Genomic DNA, 9166 nt, shown 5'->3' on the forward strand with positions numbered 1-9166 from the left:
TTTCACATCTCCATAAATATCCGCGAATTCGTAATCTCGTTAAATTGTGAGTAAAACAATTTGCCGCGTAGAAAGCGCAAATCGATGTACAAGTTTACTTCGCTTTTATATCAGGTTCAAAAGGCCATTAATCAGTTGATCGGTTGATTGATTGATTGATTGATTGAATTTTCGTCACCGTATCTGAAAGCGATTAGCGATCGTCGTTTGCAGATGATTCATATGCCTGTCACGTTTTACTTGCTACGCGCGTAGCAACGCGAAAAGTGAAATTAGACGGATGTTAGTGCCGGAGTAGAAGCTGAGCCTGTTTACTAATAATCTTATGGTTAATTCGTAGGGGTTTTGTACAATTTCCGTCTTCGGCAGAGCCGGAAGCGGAATTCGAGGTCAGACCGATATAATCCGTAAAGGAAATTGCGCCGTGCCGTTTCTTATTGTTAGACCCACCGTTGTAATAATTGTTAATACAAAGAGGCTATAAGCTTCTTCCCCCCGTTTCGTCGGGTAACCCTGCGTGCCCCGTTTAACTCCCTTTCGCCGTCCGATCCATATGGCATCGCACTGCTGAGCCGAGTCGTCTATTTTAATCCTTAAGGTCTGTTTCGCGGCCGGTTAAACCATTTCCGGTGGGAAATTAGTTACGCTAATAAACTGCGCCGTGTTATGTCTCATTGTTTGGCCAAGCTGTATACACGCGGCGCGGAATACTCGGAAGCAATTCACGCCTATCGATGTGTAGTAATTGGCGATTCACGCAGTTTCATTATGAAGAAATTAAACTTGCTTTAAAAAACTGAAACTCACGCTTATGCGGTTTCGACTAAATTATAAATATCCGTATCGAAAACGGATAAAAATAATATCCAGTTAACGTCCAGTGAGAAATTTATACTTGATACTTATCTTTCTTTGTTACTCAAGTTCCACGCATCATTTTCAAACTTTGATTTTGAACTCGAAAACGTTGAGAATACATTTTGCGCGTTATTTAATCAGTCATTGATTTCCGCTTCCGTTCAGAGTGACAAATTTTTTCAATCACTACCAAATCTACGATGAAATTAAAATTCGTTAGATCGAACGGAAAAATGTTTTATTTTCTCCTAATTCGCAGACTTTGGAGAAAGAAAAGAATGATTTTTAATTATTATTAATCGATCGCATACCCAAATCAAGTTTCTCCTTTAACTGGTTAAAATTTAGGATAAAAACGACCAGACAACGTTGATAAAACAGCCTATTATACACTACATAATAAGTTACACTCTTCAGACGTTCGAATTGAGTCATTCTACCAGCTTCTAGTCACAAAGCGCAGGCATGATTGAAATAAAAGAGCTATAAATATGCTTTCCAGTTACTTGCTCTACGTCATTATTACCATCTACTAATTACAGATTAGTAAGTAAGTCAATTGCGCTAGAAACGGCAATAGAGTATCGACTATACAAGCCTTATTAAACCCTTCCATAAAATCAATTTAATTTTCAAACGTCGGTCTAGTGAAAATTGCAATTGTTTTTCCACGCTCGATAATTTCCCTCACAATCGGCATACGCGAATAATTTATAACCGATGTACAATCACATCTAGCTATACATATATACCTGTCGCGGACATCTCGCGATTTATCCAAGTTCGCTACACTGAGAAAAATTTCATTTGTTACAGTAACTAGAAAAATTCAGTAAAACTGGCATCGTTAAAAAAACTGTTTAAATATTGTTGGAGTTACGGAAAACGAGGTACGCCTAACCATTTTGCGCTGTCGCCGATCCTTTTTTGGTTATCGCAACGCAAAATCAGTTTCTTCGGTTTACTCTACTCTTTTAGTTAAACAAGGCTTTAACGTCAATTTATCGTCGCACAAGCATTAAATTTTCGCATCAGTTGCAAGAAAATATAGCAACAGCGATCGTGATGAGAAAGAATAGCAACGGATACCAGAGTTTCCGGTAACAGCTATAAAACTAATTTTCATTTTCTACCTAGAACTATATTTTCTCGATTGTGGGAAAAAATGAAAATAGTCAAGGACCGAGCGTTAACCGGAACTAAAAATTTCTCTCGGTATATCCCGGGAAGATATTTTGTTACGTTTGTAAAAATAAATGTACCTATGCGGTATACTCGAAGAAACGCAACAAACTTTGTGGAATTTTCCAGCACTATCATCTTAAGAGGCGCGCGTTATCGCCGGAGAGCTACGATGTAAACGATCCACCGACACACACACACGAGCACGCACGAAGGCTCATGTGTAACGCGCACTATCTACACGTTTCACACTGTAGAATATCGTCCGTAGCGCAGGCATCAAACCGACGTTAGACACTCGCCTCTGCACCGATATCTTACGACTTACACGTTCTTATGCTCAAAGATATTTTTGTATGTATTCAAGATAACCCCATCGCTCGGTTCTCGACGATGTTCTCGACTATTCCTGCGGGGAGATAGAAGATACGAGGGAAAATACGACGCTAAATACGACGAGGTTTGTTGGGTTACGTCTGAAACGGGAAGATTTTCCGTATCGATCTCGAAGCCTTAGCTTTCGTTTTTTTTTATTTGTTTACTATCAATTTTCAAGTCGTTTATCAACGACAGTTCTCATTTGTTCTTTGAGGGATTAATTTGCGTTATGCGATCATCTTTTTATTCATTTTCAAAGCGGAGATAAAGAATTTTCAACTGTAAAGTCGGCCCGATTTCTTCTATAACGTCAAAATTACTTCCACTTGTACCTTGATTATTCAATCATTTTAAACAAAGAACGGAACAGATAAACTTTAATCTAACCAGACCGTATCGAATAACTGATTACGATTATGATAAGGACAGTGATGAAATCCTGGCCAAGGAAGAAAGAAAACGATAGACAAATATTCTATTCGAAATTCGAATCGGTCCAATTCGGTACGAGCAGCGAATGAATGAAACAGGATTGCCGTTCAATGGCAACGGTTTCTCTCGATACCTGCATGCATATGCCGGATTTGTACGCGTTCTATATTTATTTATGAAAAGTAACAACGTCACAGGTGTATGTGAAACAAGTAATACAAGCAAGAACGAGGAGGAGGAGGAGGAGGAAAAAGATTGACAGCGATGCAACGGAAATGAATTAAGATATCGAAGTAAACTAAAACAGGTCGTATCGAAACGCACCTTCGAGGACGGATTGATCGATAACCTCCGGTCGGTATTACAAAAATAGCCGTAGGTATGAATCGATGCAATATGTATATATATATTGAAAGCAATATATATATATATATATATATATATAATATATATATATATAGAAGCGAAAGAAACGAACCTCACGACTTTTGACGTGTATATAAATAACATAAAATTGAGGAAAAAGATTGATAAAAAAAAAAAAAAAAAAATAGAGATACGTTATCGTCGAGAGCTCAAACAAATTAGATAGCTCAAAATTGCTCTTCGTGCAGATAAGCGTTAAATCCACCTTCTTCTCAAACAGGCTGTCATCGTCTTTGTCTGCGGGGTGAAAAATCGGTCTCGAAGCACTGCGCGTGTAGATACGAGTCGCGTATTTTCTTATCGTCGTACAAGTACTATTTTCGATTGAAGTAGCTTCGTAATTCTGTGTATATTACGTACAGAGAGATACGAATACGTATGTTGAAAACGTCTGGATATAACGGGTGTCGCGTGAAAAAGAAATTCCGGACAAGTAGACGAGTACATAGAAGAAACAAATATGTCTTATCGCAAAATAACAATTCCCACCAATAAATCACCGTTGTTCTGGGTCGTTGGATTTGTCTTGAAGTTTGCTCGTGCGAGACGTGGTTAAAAATCTCCCTTCGTATCTCCGTGTGTGCGCAGAGTGGCGAAAGTAGGCCAGTTCTGTTTTTTTCGAAATCTTCGTTGTTCGAATAGGGTTTTTCAATCTTTTTACAACGGCGTTAACGCGCGGTGACGCGGATGAGGCTGCAGTATTTCGAACTGGAACAGACCGTGCGCGACTCGAACGGTTGCATAAATGTTTACGTAAATTATAACCGACGTGCAGGCCGGCTGTGATATCGAGTGTGCGAATGCAGTGTTCATTCATGAACGTTTCGATTCTCCGTCCTAAATCGACGAACGAACGAGCCGGATTTTACAAAACGCGTAGATACGACACGAGACGACATATTTTCATCATTTAGAATTCGACGAATCGATTCGGTGATGTCACAGTTGTTACCGATTCCAATATTACTCCTATACGTACGCAATGGCAGAAGGCGCAACCGCATATTTTATCGACGGGTATTTTTTTTTTTTTTATCTTCTTTTTCTTTCTGTAAAAATTTCATTTTATCCTGTATCTAAATTAATCGGAAATAAGTGACGACGTCGCGTGCGTCACGGGGGAGAAAAAATTGTAACTATAATATACACGAGTACAAAGATCAAAAAGAATATGGTAATACCTACTCGATTTTCCGATCACATGATACGAAAATAATTTTCATTTTATACACGGAAGTATGTTTTTGGGTTGCGGTGAAAAATGAATGTACAATAACCACACTCAGGAACTCTCGGCGTATCGTTTGTATCGGTAATTTCGTATGTAGAGAAAAGTGTACGGAGAAACGAAAAAAAAAAGAAAAAATTCCTAATTCCACAAAAACGGTTATTTTAACGCACGTGTTTTCTAATTAATACCTGCAGCACGAACCGCACGCCGCGATGCGATCGGTGTATGGAATAAAATTTAGGCGAGAAAATCCCCATTGTGGCAGTGATATTTGGGAATCCTTAGCAAATTGATAGAGATTTTTTTATATTGACGGTATCAGCCTGTGGCAAAGACGATAAAGCGGGTATAGCGAGAATACGATGAGTACAAGACATTTTGGAAACGACGGTTCCTTCATTACTGTTCGTGTATAATATCTAGCGTATGATAATAACGAAATGATCTACGAAAATGCATCGATCATGGAAATGAATTATTTTCAGACAAATTATAGCCGTACATTACAAATAGTAATATACAGTTATTATGTCATTCGCGTCAATTGCGTTTATAAATTGATATGAGCTCTGAGTCTGCAACCTGATCACGCGGGTTACAAGTTCGTGTCGTATTGTCAAATGATCATTCATTCACTTAGCTGTACCAACATGCAGACATAACCGTTGATGATCAATGAGATGAGGAGTTTGAATCCTGATTATGGCCATTAGTGTGCAATAATAAACGAAAAGAACTGTGTTCGCGGCAGAAGATGATCGCAACGTGACAGAGTCCATATTTTTACCATTTGTCAAAGTCAATGGAAGCCGATGCCCTCCAGTGACAGAGTGAAGGCAACACCGGCGACTGTTCAAAAGTCGATTTTACTCTCTCTCTCTCTCTCTCTCAAGTCTGTGCTCGTGTGTAATCACCCGGCGATCACTTATCCCGAAAGTTCGTCAGATCCTGGACTACTTGCATGTGCAGGGCAAGGTACCGAATCTAACCAGACTCGGAAGTCGTCTCGAGATTGCGTAACGGAGTCAAAGACACGCCTCGATCAGCGCGTTGCGTCGTTTCGAGGCAATTTTATCCCGAAGGTGTGTGAGTTGATTTCAGCCAATCCAGAGCGTCGATTCCCTCGCCCTTTCTCTATTTTTCCTCGCTTTCATTCGCCCGTGTAAGTATCGGTGTGCGTTGCAACACTGCACATGCACAGAGCACAACAGGTTATAATCGAAGGAACAAGCGAATTGATTATATTATTCGTGTACGGTGTGCGTACAATACGAGTATAAACACAAACGTGTCGGATCGACAAATTGACGAGCGTGCTGCGCACGTTTAAATGAAAATTGGCGGGTGTACGCATAGGTGGGTACGCACGGTGATAAACCGGAAGTTGACGGTCCGCGATGATTACCCGTCTCAAGGCTACCTCCTCCTCTCCTCAACGGATCGAACGAAAAGTGCGTGGGCCAACACGATTTGTTCAGAGAAAGGGAAAGCTGCTCGGTGAAAGTCTTTCGTGCAACGTGCAATGTTACACGCGTGTACGTACGTCATACATGCATAGTGGTATAAGGCATGCGGGGGAAGGGACGTATACTTGTGCTTTTCAGTTGCCATATGTATGCGAATGCCTAATTAGATGGTCGTAATCGTGATTGTAATAACAATAATAATATTAATTGTAAACTATTTTAAATGTTTACAATTAGTTCCCACTTATATGTAATTCGAAAATCATGGAGAGCTGAACGATCTGGGAAAATTTATTAATGTAACAATTGTGACAGTAATAATCGCTCGGTGATATCGGTGTGTAAAAAGTTTACATAAATAATCGTATCTCAAACGAGAAAATAGATCTCCTCTGGTATAAAGAGACGCAAAAATTGACCAAAGTACAAATTATCGTTCGCGAGACCGATTGAATCATGATCGCGAACATTTCTTCGACGTAAAACACAATCCTGCACTGTGACGGGAAGCAGGTTCCGCATCGCGTCAACGAAATATAATTTTTCCGATTTTCCGCAAGGTTTCACCGGTAATGCAGGAACCTGCAGCGCTGCTCAGAGGAGAAACTCAAGTGATGTCAACCTGTCCCTTCGGCTCCCGTTAAGAATGGCTGTGCGCGCGTCGCCGAACCTGCGCAGCCGAATGACAATCACTGGCCGATGGGCGGAGCCTCGGAACCTCGCTGTTGTCAATTCACAAGCCCTGAGGGGTTGTCGACGTTAGCCGGGTCCAACAGTGACGTCTCGAGACGCGGAACGGTTTGAGAAAAGGTTGCTAATTTATCGGCCGATATATTATCCTTGTATAATGTGTGCGTCGATCTTAAAGACGGCGGGAAACTCGGATCGTATACGCGATTGCGCAAGCGGAGAATTATCAATTCCGTTGCAGCGTGTTAACGTGAAATGTGAAAGTTAATTCCACGCACACCGGCGCTTTTCTTTTAAACGCCGTATGCCTGTGCGTACCAACTTATGCCCCCCCCCCACATGATTACGACGACGCGACGCGGACGAACCTGCGGCGGGTTATGCCTTGTTCGAATATCTTATTCGTGCGATTTGATTGCTATTTTTATCATTAAATTCACTGTTTTCACCTCGCGTTTGAATATATATATATATTCATCGTTAAATATCGTAGGCGGTAGTAGCGACTGTGCGGAATCTGTTTTTTTTCCAATCCTCGGTGATAGATTGATGCAAAAAGATATTTCAATAATATATAGCGACGAGTCTGTGACGTCAATCTTCTGTATGACCAGTTTCCTCTTCTTGTTATTAGATTACATGCTACCGGTGTTGTTATTATTGACGCATATATACGGTGCAAAAAATTATTATTATTAATACGAAAATTACGTATGAATATACGTATGACTACGTGTTGAAAACACAACGTAAATTATGGGCAATAAACAGAGTCGTTACGATCTGTTCGAATTTATGCAAGCGGATGTGAAAATACCTTGTTCACGTATTGTCGCTGTGCAATACACGGATAATATTCGTAGTAAAATCCAAGCAAGTAAACAGCCTAAAAAGAAATTCAAATTATACACATATATCCCACATTGCTTCGCAGGTTCGAACATCTTGATTCGTAACGTTTTCTACGCAATACGTATATTACAAATCTGAGGTATAGAGTACGGTATTACTATATTTTCACAATCGCATGTCACCGGTGCTTCATTTTCAAGCCCGGATATTGTAACGTATTGTAATGTAGTGGAAAATATTATATACATGGCTTTTTTTTACTTGCTTCCTGCAATTAAGAAGTGGTTGGCGAGATAATGATCGGAAGGTGTTTGTTGTGAGCGTTCTGAAATTAGTAAAATCTAGGGTCAAGAATGAAGGAATCGAAGTACCAAAACGGGCCGATTTAGAGAAATGGGGAAATTATTTTTAATCCCGCACGTTGTAATTAATGTATAATACATTTTTATAACGAGGAGAAGAGGTTTGAAAAAATCAATAACCCGAAGGAAAATTCTACAAGGTTGCGAGATTCGTGATAATTTATTGATCATCGGTCTGATTGATACGAATGTTTGAGAGTTCTCTATGAAATCAAACCAATTGCCGTAGTTCGTTGCAACGGAAAACTATAATAATCGTTTTAGACGAAAAGTTTCGTGGCAAGAACACCGTGCGAACATTACGAAACTTCGCTTTTACGATTTTGAATGCTTTGCTATTTACGATTTGATACCGTTAGTTATATTACAGCCACAAATACGGCGCTACGAGGAGATTCTTATTATTATTCGCCCATCGACACTGTAATAAAACTAATTAACACGAAACGATGCAAGAACTCCTTCCGAAGAAGATTTCGCAGCCTTGTATCACATAATAGTATAATTCAGCATACGCGTGTGTTATTAATATAACAATTACGTTATTGCCACTATTATTATTACTACTTGATACGACGCGACGCGGTTGTAATATCGAGGAGAAACATGGAAAATAAATAAAACAAAGAACGAGCTAAAGAAACGCGGAATAAAAGTAGATACAGCGAATTCTTGCTCGCGGGTATTTCAGAAAGTCGTCTTTTCTGCGAAAGTGTGGAAAAAATATTATTTCTCACCGCGGCTATATCGATCGCAGTTTGTTCAACCGCGATTGGCGGTCATTTTTATACCGACCGTGACGACAGTCTTGTTGTAGTGAAATTTGCTGATCATGTTCGTTCACTTGTTCAATTCAAAACAGCGCTTGCTCTCGCGGGAAAGTAAAACGCTCGAGCGCCCCTGGCGGCAAGGCGTGGAATCTTCTTCAAAGACATTCAAAGTTACGACTCTGACGGAACTCACCATGCGAGCAATATAAATTAGAAATTTATGGTCAGCTACGATAATTTACTTGACACAATGAGAGTGGTGATAAAGAAGGTTGGTATATAGATAATACTGCGATTTTTGCAAACAAAATCTTGAATATCGATGAGCAATTTCAACTCGTTTCAAAATCGTTAAAAATTCAGTAGATTCGGGCGATTTTGCTCAACATTTGCTAATTTTATTCAGACGACTATTTTCTACAGATTCATTGAACAACTTCTTTTTGGCATCGTTAAATTTTCAAGTTTGCAACGTTGCACGAATATTGATTACGGCATAAAATACTGTCGAAGATTCGA

This window comes from Neodiprion pinetum, chromosome 6 (assembly GCF_021155775.2).
Source record: "Neodiprion pinetum isolate iyNeoPine1 chromosome 6, iyNeoPine1.2, whole genome shotgun sequence".
In the NCBI taxonomy this organism is placed as follows: domain Eukaryota; kingdom Metazoa; phylum Arthropoda; class Insecta; order Hymenoptera; family Diprionidae; genus Neodiprion; species Neodiprion pinetum.